General features: G+C 32.1%; 2 protein-coding genes across 3 annotated transcripts in view; one reads left to right on the top strand and one right to left on the bottom strand.

The window, feature by feature from the left end:
• LOC126828634 (COMM domain-containing protein 7) overlaps nucleotides 1–25,273 on the top strand; it is a 42,639-nt gene that overhangs the window by 2,014 nt on the left and 15,352 nt on the right. The gene's annotated exons all lie outside the window — the stretch shown is intronic.
• Nucleotides 1–25,273, bottom strand: part of LOC126828631 (activated Cdc42 kinase-like) — a 79,647-nt gene that overhangs the window by 49,601 nt on the left and 4,773 nt on the right. The window lies entirely within an intron of this gene.

Below are 25,273 nucleotides of genomic sequence, written 5' to 3'. Positions count from 1 at the left end.
TTTTATGGCTATCTGCAAATTATTGATCTTACAAAACTGTACATAAGCAATGGGCATTATTCAAGGATGTTCAAAAATATTGCAAGCACCTCTGTAATGTGCCAACTCAGAAACCTTTAGGTCCTGGGTGCGATCTATGTGTTGGCCAAGAACATTCGTTAGGATCAAGGGCGTGACAAGGAATGTAGTCTTGATGTGTGAAAAGGACAAAAAAACTGAGCTCCCATGTACAAATTGGTGTGCATGTAAAAGAAACCCTTGACAGTAGGAACTTCTATGAAGAGAGTAGGCAGAAATGCGTCTGTCCAAGCAAAAGTTTTCCCCATTGTACACTACTGGTGAATGCATGTCTTCCTTATCCCGGAATGTGCAAAAAAGTAGGACATTAATTACTCCATTTCATTTCATAAAGCGTAGTATGATAAAAGTTTGTATGCACTACATACATGTAGTAATACTGGACACATCAAAACCGAATACCATGTTGTTGGAGAGGTAATAGGGAATATTCAAAACCAAAACATTGGGTATTTTCATATAATGTAGGAGCCAGTCAGTGAGTCACATAGCTGCTGGTATTTTTATTCATTCATAAAATATTGACCACATTATGCTCTACATGTAGCTACGAGACTGATGACCAATAAATATAACATTTCATATAAAGGTGTACAAGACATATCACAGTTATGAATGATTTGTGTCTTTAATGGTTTTAATGTTAAGCACAGGCCTCAATACAGTAATATACATGTAGCAGCCTCAAATGTTTCTGGTAGTCATCTTGTTTCCTAGGCAACAAAATGCTTGTCTCGCTAACACAACCTAAGAACTTGCACCAATTGCAATTAAAAAGCTGGACTATCAAAACTAACCAAATTATTATGCCATTCAGCAAGTTTAAGCATGCCCTGTTTTTGAGCAAGAAAACTAAGGTAGTTGCAACTGATCATGGTAAAATAGAACATGTGCAACTTAACTGCTACTGGCTTTTTTCAGTCGAATCAGATTGAAAAATCACTTAAGAGGCATTATGGGACATTAGATAAAGAACTGGCAGTTCTCGCTATAATTGATAAAAAATAGATAATGTAAGTAAAATATGATGAATATTTCAGTCAAATTGCTCCACTCTGAATCAATATATTAGCTTTTAAATTTTAGGCTAGCCTCGATCATCATTACTAAAGTCGATAAAAACAAAGTCTCGATTATCCATTTTTATGTTTAATCATCCTCCACAAAATGTATTCCAATCTACTAAATATCCCAGGCTAGCAATGGCATCATGATTATGGTCTGGATAAGTTAATTAATGTCTAATTAATAATTTAGATAATTCAGGCGTAAAGAAAGACCTGCAAAAGGCAGATTTAGATCTTGCATAACTGTATGTTTTTAAGTTGCCTTTTTCATGCAACTCTCAGTTGCATTCAGTTGCAAAGCCAACCCAACCACACTATTTCTGAACATAAGAGCCACATAAACATGGTGAAGTTGGGCTTATAAACTGTTTATTTGACCTGTAAAACATTTTCAAGAATTTCATGACTTTATTACCAAAAGAGTTATTTCCCTTTAATAAGATAACTCTTCATGTCAAACATTTTCCACTTTAGCAACCAATCCTAGAATTTCTGACTTATAAATTATATGACAAATATAGATTAATTATTTCATCATGGGATTATTACACGATTAATATGTTACTGCGTTTGCATATATAACCAGGATATCATTTTAATACTAGGCGGCAAACATTTATATTCATCTACTGAGCAATTCTAACACAACAGCAGAGGACCACATAAATAATATTTTGAATTCATGTCATAAGTTTCAAAATATTAAATTTAAGGCCACAGCTGGAAAATACAGATATCTTATTATTAAATGATCAGATAAAGAACCTGTAACTTTTATTTAAGAAGATGTGTTTTCAGTTTCCATGTACCTGAATAACAAATTCTTTAATATACAATAAAGGAACATATTAAAATGCAGCCCTTTTATATAAAATTTACGAGCGCTGTACAACCATCAAAAGAGAAGTGTCCAATTACTTTATAATGAAATATGTCTATACTTTCTCAAATAATAAAGGCCTGTAACTAAAAGTACCAGTACAATGAATTGTGAAAATGGTGTTCAGATACCGGTGAATAAACAAATGGTTGACACATCAAGCAAACATAATTATTAAATTACATGCATACCACATTCACATAATTGAATAACCATCATGAGACAGAATGATATTGTTCATTGTCTATTCAACTGCTGAAAACAAAAACTATTCATAACGAGAAAACAATGGCCTCTAATCAATTTTTGTCATCATCTACAGCAGAAACTATCTTTGACAACGTATTCTCCATTTAATGGAATATTGGTAATAAAAATATTTCAAAACTTAATTGATCCAAATTCCAATCTACAAATACAATGCCATAATAATTGATTATTATAACATTAACAATATGGATAGTTCGTTATATTTGTTTATACTAACACATCAGCTATTTCATTAGTCAAAGATTAAATTGACTCCTTCCTGACACCTCAGATTCTTCTATGGTCAAGAAAGACAAATTTTCGGTCAGAATACAAAGTACTGATTGATGTGCGTCACTTGCATATATTGGACAAACTAGTAAACAACTTACTTCCATACCAGTACCCAATTCAATCATTCACAAATATATGAAATTAGAGAAACAAGATTCTAACCAAGTAAATAATACACACTTATAAAGAACACACATGGACAATAAAAAGTTGTAACTTAATTTACATATAATATATGTATATGACCTATTATAAAAACAATAACTCAACCACTTCAAACTTACTCAAATAAACACAATATAGTTTTTGTCCATCAAAGTCAACATCAGAGAAAAGAACATTTGTTTTGGGTTAATTATAGTGTATAAATCAATAAGGAAATGAGCTATATGCACCCTATAAACTATAAATATGTTACAATCTCTATATAAGATAGTAATAAATCACCTATATAATTATCTTAAACAATTACTTCTTGTCTTAATCAATTATATCATAACTCTATAAATAATTAAATAAGAACAGAAAAGGCAACTATATGTTATCTCCCACAATCTCTCAAATTATCTCAATATTATTTGTATGATGTCTTTATGATAAATCAATGTACATGTACATCATACCAATTCAATATAGCCCATTTAATATCCAATCAAAATAGTTTCAGTTTAAAATCTGGATACTAGAAGTTTCTCCCACATGTATTTTCATTAGTGTTCATATACAATGTTTCATTTTTTTTCATTTTATGTAATTGACTGGTATTTGTTATAATTCATGTTAGACTTTGTCAAATAATTGATAGAATTTGGAAAGTTTTAGGCCCTTTCTTTCTGATTAGAATGTGGGAGCTATTTCTCTGCACAACAACATATATTAGCAGAGAATAAAATGGTCACAATGATTTGTATACATCATGATAGTCATAATTTCCATGTACAAGTTTAATGATGTTGGTGACCTTTAACTGATATATACATTGTACCTGCAAGCTCATTTATATATTAACATGGTCATACAGATGGACAACTAACCCACTAGCTTTGACCAGTTAATTAGCTCATAGAATACACATGCATCAACTTAAAAAATTTCTCAAAATTTCAATGCAATTTCAACTGCAACCACTTAAGCTAAAGGAAAATCTGAAAAATGGATGGGGCTTATTTATCATTTTTGTAATCTTTCAATTGGTCATATGCTTTACAAAGCATGACATATTTTGACTTTCCATATGGTGAGCTTTGATCTAATCACACTAATGGTTTGCCAAATCATCACCGGAATCGGCCAAGCTTCCTTAGCTTCTGGCCTTATTCCACTCATTAATTACTGCTAATGTGATCTACTTCAAAAAAACAATATTTAGGATAACCCTGGTCAGTTCAATCTCTGGCATGGCATCAAGGTTCTGTATTAACTATCACTATCAGCATAACTAAATGCATTAATCCTCAACAATATCAAGGATCAAAAGATCTGTGTTCAGAGATTTATAACTAACTTTCAGTAGAGTATACAAGCAGACAGGTCAAATTAACCTGACAATAAACTATTAGACATGTACATGAACATGTATTGATGTATCACATACCCAGCATTAAAACAACTGACAGTGCTTAATTATACTTATTACAATAGTGTCAAAGTTTTTCCTCTAAATGGGATATTAGTCCAAAATCAGTTCAATTCCGTTTATTATTTACAAAGATATGACAAACTGAAAATGTGTCAACATTTGGCATTCCATACAGACAATGTAAATGGAAAGATATCGTCAAAAGAAGCCAGTGCCACCTTCATAATCCATGCTAAAATCGTTTCATGGACCACATTTTAACCAATTGAATCCAAAGTTGGCAATAACCCATCAGTAACATTTTGATTTTATTTTCTAATTAATTAAATGTTAAACAATCATGGTTTAACCCGTGAAAAATTAGATATTGTGGAAAAATGCAAATGATGATAAGCAAGTTCAACTAATTGTTAACTGAAAAATCATTGACAACCTATTTACTTATCAGTGACAATAGACAAATAAATTCAAGTCTTGTGTATACACAGATTTTTGGAAATCGTGCCTGTCTTAATGTACAGATACATGTAGATTTGATACAGAAATGGATGAGAACTGGGTAATAAGTTTTTCAAGTAGAGAATATATCTGACCCTTGATGTCTATTTATAATAATAGATAATACTATCTGTCAACAAAACATAATTTATCACAATGTAACCAATACACAGGGCTGGTGAGGCTGGCAAGGCTAGCAAAATGTGTGGAGGCCTACTTTACAACTTCAATTTCATCCCTTATTATCAGAAATCACACCAGACACATCAGATACAAAGAAATTCACTGAGTAAATATGATATCTCCTTAACTGCCCACTTTAAGAACCCTTTTATAACAGCTTAGAAAAAATAAATCTACCCTAAGACTGAACAAAGGTAGACATGTTTGTCTTTTAGTTCATCTCATGAATAAAATAGGACCAAGTAAATCTCCTTGTCGAACTCTTAAAACACAAAAGCCTCATCTTACTGTTTTCAATGACCTGCAGTTGAATAATAAATTAGCCACATCAAGAATCTGGTTTCACTTGAGGGTGAAGAAAAACAAATAGTTAATCTACTCCAATATGGCTTACATTTTGACATTGATTTACTTGGTATACTGTACTCTACAAGCAACTGTTTAGCCTCTCAGTCATAAAATAACCTTCTTGAAATACAAAAAAATATTAAATCATGGACTTTATAATGTATTATACAGTCCATGATAAATTACATTATGTTAATTGATTTAATTAAAGCATATCAAATACCAGTATATAGACATTGTTTTCAGTAATTTCGTGTTCAACACTTAAATGTTACCACCAGCCAACAAAAATATTCAAATCCTTCTTGGCCACAACAACATGGAGAACAGTGTCCGGTTGTCACTATAAACTAACAAAAATATATTGTTAATAAAACCACTAATCTAAAAGACAAATAACAACCATTCCTTTCACTACTAGCACAACAATCCTAAAAATAACAAAACATGAACAAAAATGTCACTTGAACAAACAGTGTTTGTGTTTTTGGTTATTTCCGGATCACTGGACAGTTAATACATTAGTATACAGTCCTTTAGATTACGGTATGATATTGGAAACATACATTTTATAAAAAGTTCATTTTATAAAAACATCATTTTATATGTTGCCACATAAATGTGTGCACTTATGTAGGTTAATTTACCTATTCGATGACGAAGATTATTTCACAAGTTTATTGACTAAATAATTAACTGATCTTTACGAATATCATTATTAGTACACAAATCTTATAAAATATCATACTACAAACCTGCTATAATAAATCCACTATGACCTCTATGGTATTGCTTGAACCGTTAATGAATGGTTGCTGAATATCACTATATTTTACACTACTTGTATCCACACCTTAGTTTAACAATTGATGAACTATATTATACTTAACATACCTTTGTTTACTCATATTGTGACCTACGTCACTTGTGAAATAAAATCATTTTTATGATATAGTTTACTATACCAGTGTAATAAAATATTTTAACTACGAAATTCTTATTGTTTATGAAATACAACGCCATGGTTGATGATTAGGAAATTCCAATTAACATCATTCTTTAGTGGGCTATCATCAGATATTAATCCAAATGTATCTTAAATCAGAGATCAATACTAATATTCACAACTTCTTCACAACAGTCATAATAAATAACTCAAGTCTTATTTACAGTGATGGAACCAGTTACCAAACTAAAGGAGTAGATATTCATACTGATTTATTTATCATAAAATATAGATTGTTATTATTTAAATATCATGATTTAATAATAAAAACGTAAATATCAAAGGTTTATTTATAATACTCATACATGTGTCAGCAAACCACTAAAATAAAATATAAAAGTTCATAGATATTAGGATTCACGAAAATTCATCAGCATTTTTTTCCATTTGTAGCCGGTATAATCAGTATTCTTATTGTTTATTGAAATAAAAAGGTAAAATTATATCAAAAATATGATGATGAAATCATAGCCACATGTACATATAGAAGCTGTTGTTTGCCATTGCCAATATGCTAACATGTGCTTTCAATAATCAGTCATATTGCCATTAGTTATAATACATGTTATGGACCTCTCTTTTTTTCCTTCTTTTCATTTAGTCACAAAATTTTTAAGTACCTTAAATTGAATTAGACAGAATAAACATATTTACCCAATTATCAAGGTGAATAGTACAAAAAATATACCAACATCTTTATCTTCCCTTTGACCAACACACCAGATCATTATTGCCATGGGTTATAAAATTATTTGCCATATCCTTCAAAAACAAAACTGCTCTTTCATGTTTAACCACAAACAATTAAAGATGATTGACCTTCCTACAAACTCAACCAACCCTAGATCAGATTGCTGATGTGTTGTCTGCTATGGTGATGATTTTCTAAGTTTTAAATATCAGAAGCTTTGTCATGGTGGGGTTGTGCTATTCACTCAATTATTTATTTAGTGTTCTGTACAATCGCCTGTGATCCTGGATAATGGTCCAGAATTACACTGATTAAAGAATATTAACCGGAAATGCTACTTCACTATGATCAAGAGTTTTTCTTCAGAGAAGGCGACTGGCTTACAATACAACTATTGATTACTATCCACTAACTGTTCTTCAATGATATCGAAGTGTTCTAAGCTGTGTGTCTGGTAAAAGCAGCTTGCAGGCAGTAGTTTTTGTATAAAATAACCGTGAATGCCTTTATTCCATGAGGAGTTGAATTTTATGTACGTATGTAAAATAGTGTTCATATTTAATAGTTTCGGCAAATTTGCCCTTTTCTCAATGCGAATAGAAAGGTTGGGATTAAGGTTGGTTAAATTGTGAAGGCAGCCTAAATTGTACCCTTGAAATATTATTTAATGACTTCACACAATCTGACATGTCAGATACATTGATGTTGTTAATCATATAAAGTCATAAATGTATACACAGCTGATATTTACCTCTCAACACTGAAATTAGTCCTTGTAAAACTTACACGGAGGACAGACCGTCATCCGACAAAAAAATACACACAAAATTCAAATTGCAATTGACAATTTTATTTTTCCCCCCGTAACCAAAGGTTTAATCAGGTGCAAGTACCGAACATAAAATATCAAGCGATGAATTTAATAATTCAAACATTGTGACATTTGAATTGGATCATTCAAATTAGACGGTTTTATGATTACATCTTATTTCACTGGCCCTAGGCAAGTACACTGACGATTTTCAAATACACCCACAATCAACCAACTGTTTTTACTATCATTAACAATCAATCATTAGTTTAAACTTTCAAACACTCTGTGTTTACATAACCACTAAATCTCATCACAGAGATGAAATAGACAAAATATCAAAATTTAATACAGTACAAATGTATATTATTTTGTGACTAATAACATAAATAATTTCATCAAGAAGAAATTACTAATTTGAGAGTACAATATATGTATCGCCAAGATAATAGCTTGTTAAATAGTTGCTATCTTTCAACTTGCCACAATAAAAGTGATTTGGCAATGTTAATGAAAGGTTATATTCTGCTTTTAACATCATTGATACATGTAGGTATGGTAGACTATTTTTCTTGTTATTGAGGAGTGAAACAAGGTAAAACTAACAGCTGTATATATACATGTATATATATATTATTACTGATACTACTAACTAAACATCAGTGTGGTGGATGACAGTCTGACACGATTTTCAAGTCTACGTAGACCTAATAACTATGGTTGTGTTGATTATTGGATTAGCATCAAAAGCTTTATCAAATCCAATTGGTGTACAGTATGTGTACGCAGTATTTCATGTAATTTGTTTCGTGTAAAAGGTAGGAGCTAGATCTAAAGTTCTTGGGTACAATGCTTCCTACAAGAATTCCAATCCATGCAGTATTAACGCAAACGTTGGCCCTTTTTGGTTGGGTTATATGGTTCAACTAATGCAGCCTAACATATCTGGTTCAAGTAATACCAATGTGAATATAGTAGCCTAAACCTATTTGGTTCAGGTAATTTGGATTGAGTTACACCAATAATGTGAATGTAGCTTAAACTTTTCTTTGCATTTACAAAACGTAGAAATGAATGGGGTTTAACATCCTACTTTTCTGCCCCAACTGGACTAATGAAGACGGGCATATATATGCATGTCATCGTAAAATGAGGGTAATTTTTCCTGAACAGCATCGTTTACCTACTCTTTTTCAAAATTCTAGCTGCAACAAGGTTCTTTTAAGTACACACTATTATAAATGTGTACATGACAGCTCCTTTTTGTCTCGTCCAAACAACTTGACTACTTCCATCCTACATCACTGATATAAGGGGAAACCCTACTGAAAATTGCAGAAGAACATTCTTGGTCAACACCAGGATGGATCCTAGAACCTCCAGGTCAGTGAACCAGCACCTACACAAGTCACAAATTTGGTTGAAATCTATCAAATTATGGTTCTGAAGAAGATGAAAATGTAATGGCAAACATGAGTTACGACATAAGCCCTTTTGTTGGTGGCCCTATGAGGTAATAAAATGAATCGGATTGCATTGGCAGATCTTTGCTGAATTTTCGTCTTCGTTCTGTTAAGCAGTAAACCTACATTGTCTAGAGTGCATTATAATAAGTAAATTACTACATCATAAATATGTATTATTTTATAATCATTACAGACCTGTCATAGAAAAATCTCTAATACTCTTTATCTAACAAACACTGTACAGTAAAAGTTATTTTCGTTTACTAGACTTCTCATAATTCATGACTTTATCTAAAATACTAACCATGCCAAAATTCTACAAATTACCCACGATCCTCTTGGGAGATTTTCTGATACATAATGTAGCTACTGTGTAATATCCTACCATAATATTAATATCTTTATTGCCACAAAACAAGTGAATTTTGCATCAGGTCATAATCAGCATACAATCAAAAATTCTGAATAATGCACTTAAGTGTTTCTATGTCAATGGGATAAATAACTTTAATCACAGTTTAAATAGAAGAAAGTGACCTGTGGTCAGCCACTGAATGAACAAGCTCATCAAAATGCAGCCACGTTTTAACAAACATATGGCTTTAAATCAAATGTTTGACTAACATGACATGAAATATAGCACGAGAATACAGAACTGAACTATATAAGCTGAACAAATTACACTCAATTTAAAGGATATGTCCCAGATTTATCAGGGTATACATTAAAAGTGGGTTTACTTTAAATATGCAAATTAAATGCAAGAAAGCCATTTATCAATTTTCTTTGTTCAGTTGTATGAATGACTTGATTAATTGCAAACCTCACTCACCACTGTGACCCAAACACTTAAATAACACAGAATTTGAGAACTTACAGTCAATGCTTCATTGAAACTGAAAGTTTGTAGTTATACTGGACTAGTATACAGTTCTTCTAAGAGTCAGTCTTTTGCTTATAACTAACAAGTTTTAGTAACTAAAGCATAAATGAAACAGTTCTTTTAACTGACCTTCTCTCTAGAAATGTTATGACAACAACTGACAAAACTGCAGGCCTGTTCCATAGCCAGTGTTTACATTTATAATTCATAATGCTATGAATGCGAAGACAAATATGCTTGCAAAGCAAATAAACAACCTTTGTGGAAAAAATATTGATTTATCAAAAAAACTCATCTTATTCACTGCATACTAAATATCTGAAATTAGATTTGGCTCAATTTGTTATATTTTGTAAACCTAACAAAGTTCACAAAAAACAAGTTAAAGTAAAAGTATTCAGTTTGTTTGAATCATGAGATTGGTGGCTTTCAGTTCTCAAATAACCACTACTAACATGAGGGAGCTGTAAATGCAAAGCTGTCAGGAACTCTAACAAGATAATGGATAGTAATTTTACCTCACACTGTAACACAATCACCATCATTTAACAATATACTGACATGATATATTGTATTCTGTCATCGTACTTACCTTACTTTACAACATACACAATTTAATTACTTACCTATATAGAATAACAATAGATTGTATAGGCCAACTACTGTACCTATATGGTGGTAAGTATAATATGACCTAATCTATAATAAGATAATAGTTTGTTGACATTGTAAGGTGAGACGACAGGTAGATTAAAGATTATAAGAAATCTTTCTAAACCTATCATATAATCATTTAGAAACCAGTGTTAAGAACCCTTCCTTGCCACATTTTGTTCTAATGTGATGAAAATTAATCTGTAAAAGGAATCAGTCGAAAAATGTTTCAATACTATTTGTGCTTACAAAGATATGGTGATTTTGTAATATTTGGCATCCTCTGCAGACATTATGAACAAGTCAGCACCCAAAACAAATTTGTGTTCTACAAAACCTTTTATTTTAGCATGACTTTAAATTTGTATTTGAATCAATTGCTATACTACATGTATGTATAAATGTAAAGATATTGTTTAAGCCAAATTTTAGCAAATCGGTCCCAGATTAGAAAAGGATAGAAAACCACTTTGATGTCCCATCAACATTAATACTTTGGTTATTCAGATTTTCAATCGCTTAGTATCGATACTAAGAAGGAGAATTTTACCCCGACAGCTACATTTCCGACTACATGTATTCTTCATCAAATTCCAACTGCCAAAGGCCCTTCTGTGCAAAAAACACTGCGAACCAGTTTTCAAAATCCTAAGGTTCTTCTTGGGCTAAGCTGGCATTCAGACCAGGGACTATTCAAATGCATGTCCAAGTGCCCTTACTGCTAGACTACCCATTTCCAACCATCAGAGTTCCTCTATCAATTTTCCTAAATATTAATGATTTTAAAATCAATCCATAACTTCATGTTTCACTCATGACCTGTCCATCTGATAATAATTTGTGGAATGTCACGGCTAAATTAACAAACAATTTGATAATCAATGTGTCTAGCACTAACCTAATTGACCATGAACAAAATCATTAGCAGCTGCACAACAGCTATTTGATTTACTTGCTTGTCCTAAAAGACACTTCAAGTTTTGTGACTAAATGAATGTTTAAAGACCCTGGGATTAAAGGTCAATTTCTCAACTAACACAAAACATTCTTGAACAGGTTTTTAAATGAACTGAAGAATGTTACACATGACTTGACCATACTGTCAGGTGTCTACAGATAAAGGTGAGATACATGTATATACAGTGTTAGTAGATTGATGGCTAGCCTGTCTTATCACTTTGTCTCACTCTCAATCAAAAACAGTTTTAACATTCAAGCCGTATTCTTTTTTTTAGCTTATGAAGTTCCAACCAATTGCTAGTTTCAAGCTGTGTATGACCACAAATGTTTTAATCAGTCAAGATCAACTATGCATCAGAAAAATAAAGCCCAAAAATACATCTTTAGGTATAACTAATTGTTTGTTGAAGAATTAACAATATAAGCCAAAATGAAACTTAAATTAGTACATGAACCAAATTAAACATTAAACACTTTAATTTACAAAGTGGTTCAACCCCTTTAAATTGTAATTTTTTAGAAAATTTTGCAACAATTGTACTATCATTACATTGTTTTAAGTTACAATTAAATACACAGTATGTCATTTTTAATAAATTAAGTCCATTAGGTTTCCAACATTAATATATGTCTTTCGATTGATGTAGTAAGCTAAGGTCATGTCAGTGTATTTTCAGTACAACTGAGTTTCCATGGAACAAGCAAATCAAAGTATCCAATATTTTGCTAATAATAATAAGCCATGAATGGAGAAATATCTGACCATCCTTGGCATTTGTACCAGGAACTCGATTTGATGTATCAATGGATCAATATATAAACTACCTGAACTCCTACCAGCAGCTGAAACCTGGATAACCAAATAGTTTATAGTTATTTTGATTCAAACATGAAACCTGGATAACCAGAAACATAGTACAGGCTTTTCTCATGGTTCTCTGGTATTAGGGTTACCAGATTAATCATTGAAGAAACCGGGACATGTATTATTTTAAGCAGACTAAAGCTAAATTTAGCACGGAGCTCCCGCAGGATGCAACAAAATGAGTGGCCAAAGGGCATGATACATTGAGCGCCGCAGGCGCAAACTTAGTAGGGGGGTTTGGGGGCATGCCCCCCCAGAAATTTTTTCATTTCTAGAAGCCGGGAGATGCGGTAGTTATTTTGTGGCGGTAGTTACACTAGAAATATATATATGTTGTTGAATTGGTCATTGACGGGCATAATTTCAATTGTCATATGTTAGTAATATTTGTAGGAAGCCATCCAGTTTTAAGCCATTATTATGCACATTCGGCACACCTCAGTGAATTCTACAAATCTAGATGTACGGTACCGCAGCCTGCCGAGGTTTGCCGAATGTATTGTGCACTGAACAATTCGCATCAGAAGTGGTGTGCTGAAGTTAGAGTGTTTGTAGCAAACGCTGTTTTATACATTAATATTAATCACTAGTTTATGTGTTTTGTGTTATTATTTTCAATTGAAAAACACCTGATTTAAAACCAGGACGTATGGTAACCCTATCTGGTATCCTCATACCCCTAAAAACCCATGCAAGTAGGCAAATTATTGAAATAAAGATATAACATGTTAGTGTTCAGTGGACATTACCCCCACCACTCCCTGCTTTATGGAAGTAGTACCAGGTCTTAATAAACCCTATTGAATTGACTGTAAATTTGTCAAATATATTGATGCACTGATACCAATGATCTCCATATGACATGAGATACAATCTCCACATGTAGGTATTTAACCACAGCTGTATTACTTCCGATATCTACAAACATTTATATTTTAAATGGCCAATTCTGTTTGTCTTGTAAGTGATACAGACGATGATCTAGTTTTATTTCTGGTTCCAATCCACTAATAGCATGCAAGTCACAGACAACTATATTAAACACACATTGGAACCATTCTATTCCTAAAACCATGCAGCACAAGGATTGTTTATTATAAACCAGTAGAAGCGAGTGAAGCAGAGGCAATGCGCAATTCTGACTCATTCGTGAATGCCAAAAAATCCTGTCTTTCTTATTTTGGACTAGGTCAAATAAAAACCACCATATGAAATTAAGAATTTGACAACAGCTTAGTTTTATTCTTGCAAAGCTTTCACAAGTTCATGTAATTTAACAGACAATTTGTAATCGAATAACACATTGTTTAAACAATTATTGCAAAAATCTAAACACATTATCATGGAATAAACATGCTGGAAACCATAGAAACCAGAAGCTATACAGGCATTCACTATCTATAAGTACAAAATTTCAAGAATAGATTTCTTTTTAACATCAAAAATTGCTACTGTAGATATCCATTAAAGCTGCTGATCATAATTTGAGGGATTCTGTTTCCCTTGTAAAGTACTACATATATATTGTGTCCAAAATGGTTCAATTCCAATCAGTATCAACACATGAAAGACATGATCAACTGAAAATTTCGTAACATTCTGCATTATCTGCAGACAACATAAATATGCCAGTGCCATCTACAATTATTTGTTAGAAAAGTTGATCTACAGATTTTTATAACCCATATTTTCATGTGGACATATATTGTCGTCGCCAGATACAATACAGGTCATAAATTTTATACCATTTTGACGAAACTAGAAATATAGCCATATCCAAAAGATCTTGGTTCCTTTTGATATTGGCATGTATCGGACTGTAACTTCATAGATTATGTAATACCAAGGCTGTGGACCCTTTAGAAGTCAAAATTTTTACACTATTTTGATGAAACTTGAAATGTATGTTCATAACCGAAGATCTTGGTTCTCTTTGATATTCGCACATATCGGACTAGAACTTCCTGGATTATGGCCTCCGATTGTATGAAAAATTGATTTTTATTTTAGCTTGTCCTCTATCCATCTCTTTCAAAATGTGGGCGTAACTTGCCTGGCAACCGCTCATTTTCACCCGCGTAACATTGCGTAACAGTAACACGGTAAGTGGTACATGTACTTAAAACGTAATGGCACCACAAAACATCATATCGTTGTATGTTTATAAATGCATTACACGTAGACAAATCAATGAGCAACTATTTCTATTATTGTGTAATTTGTTCAATGTATATGAGTACATGTAAGTGTGGGTGTATGTATATTATATTGTCATTTATTGATGTGTTCTCGTCACAACATGGAAACAATCTTAACAAGATCAATATATATATATATATTTTACATACCAAATACATGTCTATAGCAAAAGATTATAAATAAATTATCAACTTCTTCTCTGCACTTGTACATGTAGTTCCAAATCACTGACATCTGCAGTCACGCATATGTCTTGTTTGAAGATATTAATTAAAGCATGATGATCTACTCTGTTTCTCAATAAAATTGTGAAAGTTAGCTATCTGGAAGAACCCATCATTTACAAACCAAATATAGTCCAAAAATTAAAGAGGACATAAACATAATAAAATAAAGAACCTCATTTAGTCCAGGTAATCAATCTCTACTCAATACAAACTAGATTATTTTGGGACGAACATATGGTTCAATTTTATTTCAATAATAAACTTGCACATACGACTAGGAGGAAACTGGAGGACTTGAAGAAAACCACCTGATGTTGAAGCACCTACCCTACTCCTTGTGATGTACTAACTTGAGATCAAAACTATGCCAATGGACTCAATGACAGATCTTATGAACTAAAGTGCAATAGCCACCCAACACCCAAGCAAAAACTGAGAAACAGGTTGACGCATTTACATTGATCGAATTTAACTTAGCTTTATCGTTCACCTAAATGTATAATAACAATTCCCAAAACATTTGGTAGTCTTGGCAATATACAAGCTCAGACACAGATCGAAAACATTTTTCATGGAATGAAACATAGTTACATGTATTCTACCATAAATTTAAAAGGGTCTCTAAAATTAAAATAAACTGATAAAATAAGCAAAAGTTATACATCACCTTTTGTTGATACACATCCCACTAAATTTAAGCTTCGGCTTCTTTTTAACATAGTGCAAAATTTTCTCACAAAACCACTCAATATTTTTTATCAACACATTACATCAAAATAATGTTTGGTGCATAAATAGCATTAGCAGTATTAGCACATTAAATTTGTTCATTACAAACTGTTATTCGTATCAGTTGATATAACGATAAAATCTTGTATATTCAAATAGCTTCTGTAAGTTCTAATCTACGCATTCTTTAAATACCCAAAGTATTTGCAGCAGAAATTATAAACAGCAAATATTCTGCCTATCTAATTTTTAGAAGAGTTCTACAAACATTCATAAAGATGCAAGGGCTATAAAAGCTAAAAAGACATTTTTAGGGTTATTTGACATCTTCTATTTACCGAATAATTGAAAGTATATATAATAAATGAAGTAATCTATGAATCTATGTTTTCAATTAAACAAGAGTTCAATCGGTTTAACAAAATATTCAATCAATAAAGCAATCCATTCAGTTTAAAACATTTTTGTCGACTGCTCATGGCTTTCAAACTTTTATTTAATTACTATATCCATTTACTTCCATCAAGATGGGAGAGTGGTTCAAAACAACCATGGCGGAAGTATATATAACTCCATGTCATCTAAAACTGTAAAGCTTCACAATATCTTTATCGTCCTAAACAAGCTCACTTGCAAAAGTCACCAATAGTTCCAATTTCGTAATATTATAATAGAATACCTTCACATTTCCCAGATAGTCTAACACAATCTATATTGACTGCCTTTCACTTCACCGCTGATCCAATCAGATTATAACATTGACACATTTATTATTGGTTTAAACCAGTTCACAAAACCCTTAATACAAAATCATAATCTCAAAAACCTCTCAATTACCATCATAAACTCAAGCACAAGTACATGCTCATTATTTATAGCCTGCCAACATTTTTGAATTATTAGTAATGCAAACGAAGTTTACACCTTAAATAAAAGATCAATATCACACGATCAATATTCAAAGAATTTTTTTATAGCCGATAAAAAATGCAGGTATAGGATGGCTGACCCAGCAGTAAAATGCTGCAAACTACTCAAAAACACTCATGAAGTGGAAAGATATTAAACTTAAACCAATCTTGAAGATCTCTTGACTAATCAACATGAACCAGACAATATTATTATTATTAAATCTCGCTGAATAAAATGATACTTACAGAGATAAACAGAGCGAAACGAAATCTTCACCGACTATACAATAATAATATACAGCAATCATTTCTTCATGTGTGTACTATTAAATGAACATTTAATGTTTAGAAATGGATAGATATATTTTATGACAAGCTTGACAGGACATTTTGTCAAAGCAAGATTTCTATCAAAAAGTATTCACTTGGGGCCAAGCCGCAAAGACATGACTTTCTTGTTGTGCTAATGCTGACCCAACAATTTAGCTATTTGTAGACTATAGCACTAGACTAAAAACTTTCACAAAAGATATATAAGCTTTCAACACTGTATCTAAAGGTCATTCCATTATCATTTCATCAATACCACAATAAAAATATTTAATGCGATCCAATTAATATTTTTAAAAATCTCACCCTGAGAACATTTTAAACAGGTATACATCTTTTATAATCCTTATTTGATAATATAATGGTCCTTGATAATAAGGAGGAATGGATTCAAGAATGAGACAAGGGCAATCAGATAGAATTCTACAACAGATGCACATCAGATGTTGTGGATTCTATCTTTAGAATCGACATGTATATATGTAATATGTAGAAAAATTTTGCATTATATATAGACCAGTATTTTATCATGTTCATATGATTGCATACCATTCATAATGATATATTTACATTGAAACAAAGTGGCAGACTCCTCTGATTGTGGTCATTGGCATGATACATGTAGCTTACATTACATGTACCACCAAGTACACATGTAGCTTGGTTTCTATCTGACATCAAATCTATGCTCCTGGCATAGTGACCATTGTCAAACATCAGGCAATGTGTGCTTACTCTTTCTAAAGCACCTGATACCACTTACCAAAGTCTACATAACAATATTAAATTGCCATTGTATTTTATTTTATCTAACTTTTGCATTCTAACTTTCAGTGTTTATTACATGTACCGGTACATTATACATATAAATCTGATGCACCAATATTTTCTTTTTCTGTTACGGAATTAGCATTCTGCTATTAATTCACTGAAGTCAATAAAATTGATTGGTCAGGCGACCGAAAATTACAGTCATCGAACTGGTCATTTTACAGCACCACTTTATGACATATTTATGATCGTAGGGCCAACAGTACATGTAGCTTATGCATGATTAAACCAATTTTATCTGTGAAACTGTCATGGTGTATCTTTATAGCTTTTATGTGCATTATTGTCGTATAGAAATCTAGTCATAACTCATAATAGGTTGTTAACGCTCCTAGTAATCATTGACCACAACTCAATAAAGTTGTATAGTACAAGGAGTCAGGACAGAGAGTAGCCATTTATTCATGGTAATTTGAATTCTTTGAGCTTATCAACCCAACCATAAATTACTGTTAACCACAAATAGGATCTCTTCATGACAAATTTGAAATATATTCAACCCTGGTTAGATGTATTTTAAATTCATGTACCTACATGTATTTAGAAAGGATGTCATTTAACAAAGCCATACAGGTGGAAGTGAATGTGAGGGTGTAGAGGGGTGAAGAGCGCACAGGGTAGTAAGTTTAAAAATACACTTAGTTTAGGAACTTGTATACAAAATGGATGGACAGGGGGTCTACATAGGCTTCTGCCTGTTCTCCATTCCAATTTCTGTGAATAGATATTGTTCAGAATTTTTTTTTTTAAAAATGGATGGGGTGGGGAGCATAGTTCTGCACACCATTCTTGATCCATACTTTCAACCCTCCATACACATCACACCAATATCTCTGGAGATGTCAATTTTACTTCAAAACTAACATGTTTTCGAGTACTATTTTTACCTTGTTGTGCTAGCACAATTCGAGGCCTAACAGTCGCTCACATTCTCTTATCCTCTCTTCGGTGGACAAAGATCACTGAAAAGTGGAAACCACAGGGATGTTCTAGCTGGAGTTGAAATTGTTCAGCACATTTTAACAGTTGGGACTATTGTGTGCAATGTAATTGGCACGCCTGGATTTTGTTAAGGAAACTAAGCCTCACTTGATTTCATTCAACATACTTGTATCCAAGAGGTGGCACACCCTTTTTTAGGGTCTAAAGGCAAATGTGGTACTCAAGCCCCTCTAACCTCTACCTCTTCAGTGAGCTTCTGGTATCCAATGTGAATGAAGTTAGTTAGCTCTGAATAAAAATTTCTACCTCAACTCTAGTAGTGCCAAAAGTTAATTCCCTAACAGTCCTAAAAATAAAACCAATTTTCACAAACTAACAGTAATGGTGAATCTTATCAAAGGCAGCAAAAGATAAAGGAAACTATTTTAATGAAGATGGAACTGTCTATTTTTATTTGTGATTCTATTATAGTTAGACCGACTACTAGCGCTACAGTGTAGCTAATATTGACTTTATTACACAAACCCAATTTTCTATCAGGTCTATTGATCTTATTATAAGACCACATTCCATCCAACGCATGGTTGATTTTATAGAAAATAACAGTCTAACATCTAACAACATATTTCAATGTAACACGTAGATCTTAAAATAAAAAATACTACCCATTTGATATATAATCTATTATGATGTAAATTCATTTGAAATGAAAGAGTTCAACACAGAACAGGGTACTATACAGTACATTTTAATACGATATGCATCATGTCGAACAATATAGTTATTTGTTAACTTTTTTCCCCAAATGTATATTTAAACATAAATACACAGTGTTAAATAAAACCATAATTGACTTCAAATCATAGAAGCGCTTTCAAATGTCAATAACCAATTGAAGTATTTTTTTATGTATTTTGTATGGCAAAACATTTTATAAATGTATGACTACAAAGTCTATGGAAAGTCAACAGCCAATCCATCTAGATTAGTTCAAAATCTGATTTGCACGCATTGTTTTTTGTACATATACATGTATGTATTAATATCTTCCACCCTAATAAAACTAAAAGGATGCAATAATGACTATAAAAAAATACACTAATAAAGACTACCTACCAGTACCTTAAAACCTTCTTAATTCTGGTTTTCTGATAAACATGTGTAAAACAACCATATATATCCAAATTATGTACATCTAGATAAAAATGCTTACCTAAAAATAAAGAAAAATTAAAATCAGTTGCTGCTACAGCATGTTTTAATCCTAAACTCCCATTGATAATACAGTTAGACAGTGACCAGATGGTATAACATCATTGGTGGTTACAACTAACAGATGGTTTGACTAAATACTAAACACAAACTAACTGTTGCCACATAGTCATCATCATTACACAGGCTACCATTCTTTATAAGGCCAACCAAAGACAGATATTTGTTTCAGGCGTTGGCAATATGGGTGAAAAATAATGTATTTTTAAAACATTTCCATCTAATTTATTCGAAAAAATGACTGCATATTGTTTGTTGAGCTGAAAAAGGAGGGTTTTCATTAGACAAATATCCTAATTAGTTACTATAGACCATAAAATTAGCAAATTACAACATACAAAAATGTGAATTCGCAATTGTTACACACACTATCAAATTTACAGAATTTGGTCTTATGGGTCTGAACAAAGGTGTTTAGTATCCCTTATTAACATGCTCTATTAACATTGAATGCTGGAGAAATAATGTCTAAACATAACCAAGAATGGCCTAATTATGTTGACACAATACCTCTACAAGTTCTGATATGTTAATTAGTTTATTCTGGGATAATTTGGCATGGTCAACTATTTAACAGACCATCATCTGAACATCTTCAGTGCAAATTATAATCATTATTTACCAATATCATCTTTATGTCTTACAACTCATTGTTGTCTTAACAGCTTTAAGTTTTAGCACAACTACTATATGAACTATTATTTGAAAATATTTGACGACAGAGAGATCATTAATTACATTTAAAGAGATACTACTTGCTGGTTAATTGCAACCTCCAAATGTATATTTAAATCAACTGAAATTTTTACTCCAGAAAAATCAGCTCACAATAAATAAATAAAAATGGTATCCTATGCAGTCAACCCACTGGAGGTCAAGGGTTATTGTGTATAATTAACACTTAGAAGTGTCAATTGTTAAATGTAATGGCAATATTATACTAGATTTGAAGGAGAAAAAACATCCCAATGAAATATTCCTAAAACTTACCATTTTGAGAAACCAATACATATCTGAATAATTTGGCAATAAGCTTATATCGTCTTATCGATGGTTACATAATTAGAACTTAAAAAATCTAAGGAATATAGGCATATATGTCGAATTCATAAATTATTAGGTTTGGATCATATAACAAAAGATAATTACATACCATATATGTACTTATATAATTATAATACATCAGTAGTTTTATTATTGTTGTGAATAACCTGACAATGAGTCACAATATTAAATCAATGATTTAAATTTATTTATCATAATCTATTATAATTATGTATCTATTATACATCTAGCCAGTTTTAGTAGGCAAATAATCTATAATTTTTCTCGGGAAACCATTTATGAAATCAAATGAAATGGAGTTTAACGTCCTACTGCTCTGCATCAACTGGGCAAATGAAGATGAGCATGTCATGTGTGCTATGAGGACAATTTTGCTCGACAGCATGTTTCTGTTTAATCTTCATTGAATTCCAACCGTTGAGGATTCTTTCAAGTGAACACATTGATCAGCAAGTATACAGGTGAAACTCAGTTTTCCGTACCATCCTGTCGACCAGACACTTATTATCTCTTTCATAGCTGACAAGGGGGAAACCCGGCTCATAAATACTGAGGAACTTTCTTGGCCAAAATAGGGATCAAACCCAGAACCTCCTAGTTATTGAGACAGTGGGATAATCACTGAGCCAATTGTACATGTAATTCCCAAAACCATTTACAATATATTAGCAAATTATGTTTATAACCTATTATAAATCACATTTCCCTTCAAAAATTTCAAAATCATAATTCTCGTTTTTCTTTCAGAATTGTGGAATGTTATATCCTGTATAGCTATAGAATTCATAATGGCATTTGATTATAAAACCTATTCAAATATACATTGATAAAAAATTCCAATCAATACACATTCCACTGTTTGTTGCCTAAAACATTGTAATCTCTATAAAAGCTCAAAATAAACTCAACTAAGCTAACTCATAACAGACGGGTGAATTTCAGAGGCACAGACTTAGAGAAACCTGACCATGCTAATTTTCAGTAATCAAGTCATCGGGAACAAGAACAGAGATACAATATAAGAACTTTGTATTTCTAATGAATTTTTTCAAGATACATTTTCATACCTGGGAACAATGGTTTCTTGGTTCTTGAATTTTATCTGAATCTTTTCGGGTCCATTTTGTTTTCAAAATGAAATTAATGACAGTTCATTACTTTTGCATGGACATACATGTTCACATTTAGCATACCAAAGTTTGCCATCCCAAGAATGACAGGCCATGGGTTTGATATGAGGACCTGTACTGAGTTTGATATCTGTGGCATGTGAAGCATAAGTTTTCTGTGTTCCAATCAGGATTAGATGTAGATTAAGCCATCTGATATTGGGGGGGGGGGGGGATATTGTTACTAAGCTACCTCTAACTACACCAGAATGATAAATTTAATGGTTTACCCTAGTTGCATGCAACTGTTCACCCAGCCAAATCTACACAGAATCAACATCGCAACAAGATCAAATTTGCATATTTCATGAATGGGCAGACATTATAGTCAAATATTGATTTTCTTTTTCCAGTAGTAAAAGGCACTCAACACAAATTTGATTTTAATTGAGAATACATGTATCACTTAGCATCTGCTTGCAGTTTGTGACTGTTAACATCTGAACATCAGACAAAAGTTTTTTATACATAGATATAGTAGATCAAGCAGTGGAAGTCTAGATTTACTAATAAAAAAAATATCAAATTTCACATAAAAAACACCATTTGATATAAAAAATAAAGAAGACTGTTGTATGAAATTGGGTGAGTCTGGTGAGTCATTATGAGACAAGCAGATCCTGATCATATTACTATCGATAGTGTTCATTAAATAACAGAGTGGTTTATCTTCCATCTCATCCTTAGGAGAAGCATTAAGGAACTTGTACATTGCTGAACTTTGGAGCATTGTTATAATATGTAATTTGTACATGTATATATGATTGATGCCTGGTTCAGGCTTTGTTATCAACAGATTTTGACTATAACAATATAACTGATCATATTTATGCCTACCAACAAGTGAAGTACTGAAACTCAATGTAATGCATACCAATTCAAAATTTCTATAAATATGGGGATGACAAAAAATGTATGCATTACAAAGCTTGAAAGATGTGTTCAATATAATTATAGTAAGAATGACATGAACCTATATTTACCTTTATTCAGGTACAAAGTTTATTCTATTTGAGCCTAGTTTATGCTAACAATGTATCTACAATGTAGGTATAACACCTGAACATCTATTTAGGTTAAATGGGTTTAGTTTATTTTCGGTATTCACAGATTGAAATCAACGAATTTATCTCTCATTTCTGGAGGGCTTAAAGTACAATGTTGAACACTCTTAGTGTAATCAAGTAAAATTTGTTCAATCTACAAAACCTACTTTTATTGAAACTATGATACTTATCATGATCGAGAAAAATAAAATTATAGCCTTAATTGTAAATTGCACAATAACATTTTTTTTTTTTAAAGTGACAACTATTGTGTCTGTCACTTCTACATGTATACTGTCAAATGCATTACTTACATGTTGCCTGCCAGAAGCATGAAAAAAACTACGTAGAGTACTTTGTTTCATTCACAAGATTCAACAAAGTGAAACAAGGGCCATAACTCTAGACATAATAAATGGAAATTGCTGTAATTCAATAGGATTCTTCTTTTTACTAACTTAAAAGACGCATATAAATTTCATACAGATTGACCGATAACTTAAGATGTTAGAGCGTTCACGAGGTGTAACAAAGTGAAACAAGGACCATAACTCTAGAAGTAATTAACATAAATTGCTGAAATTCAACAGGCTTCTTCGTTTCACTAATTTAAATAATGCATATAAATTTCACAAAGATCGGATGATAACTTTTGGCATTAGAGTGTTCACAAGTTTCAACAAAGTAACTCTAAACATAACAAATGGAAATTATTGAAATTAAATCATGTAAACAACATCAATTTTAAAACAATCGGATGATAACTTTTGGCATTAGGGCGTTCACAAGAAGTTGTAGACAACGGATGGACAGACCGGCAGCATTTCCATGTGGGCGTATAGAAAGTCATACACTGTCAATCGATCAAATTAGAATATTGTTATGAAATAACAAGTATTCCCCTACACTGGAGGTCAGTCTAGTACTAGTAGCAGCACACACATAACACAGCATGACGATTTACCAATAACTACCCAAACTCACCACATACATTGGGTGGTATTGTGCAGTATTGGGTAAATCGTCCATCTTCATATATATAACCCATGAAATGTCAGATATATTTGCAAGTCAGTAAAATCTCAAAATGCTGAATGGGTATTATACCTGCTATATTTTACTGCTAAAAAATGTTTTCACCATAAAATGTCAAAACCTATGAAATTATTTTCTCCATAATTTAGATAACATTCCTCAATGGTATAATTACGTGACATCATTCTATTACTGTCACAGTGTTGTCAAAAACATTAAGTGTACATGAACAAGGTCTACATTTTAAGTCTGTGAATAATCCTTTTATATACTATAGTAAGAGTTTAAGCTGACATTATATAAGCAAACCTTTGATCTTATCACAGTTTTGGCCTACAAGAGAAAGTTCTAATATTTCTTCAAGTACCAATGGTGTCAGATTCCTATTATAGTGTGAAAATTCACATTTTTGTGGAGGTGTAACTTTTAACATTCTTAATAGCAAGCCTTGCCTTAATTAGATTATTTATATTACCATTAGTCTCATGTACATCATTGTACATGTTTAATAGAAAATGGAATTAGAAAAGTGACAGAGAATGTACAGCTATTTTGATTAGTTAACAATAAAATTTATCAGATCAATGCACATAATTATTAACTGAATGTGGGATGGTTAGTGAGCACATAATACGTAATATCATTGCTGTAAATAGGTGTATGTACAAATGTACTCTGGATGTTGCATGTTGTGTTGGGGGGGGGGGGGGGTCTGAGCCACCCAAAGATAAGTTGTATCATCTCTGTATGTGCTGCCAACACTGCTACATGCATACAATGATAAAAAAGGTATGGTCTAATTTTATGGAATGTCTGTAGTGAGGCCACTCCAAATATCTGACTTTCATTAGGAAACAAATAAACACAGTGGAGAAAATCATAGACATTTTGTAGCCTGACTTAGGTGTTCTGGTTATTAGAATAATAGCACTTGGGTCAAAGCACAGAATAATTGTAGCCCATTACTAGAGCCAGTCTTGAATATATTATAGTATAGTCTTATAA

The sequence above is a fragment of the Patella vulgata genome, chromosome 7 (assembly GCF_932274485.2).
Source record: "Patella vulgata chromosome 7, xgPatVulg1.2, whole genome shotgun sequence".
NCBI lineage: Eukaryota > Metazoa > Mollusca > Gastropoda > Patellidae > Patella > Patella vulgata.
This window is presented reverse-complemented; position numbering and strand designations above follow the sequence as displayed.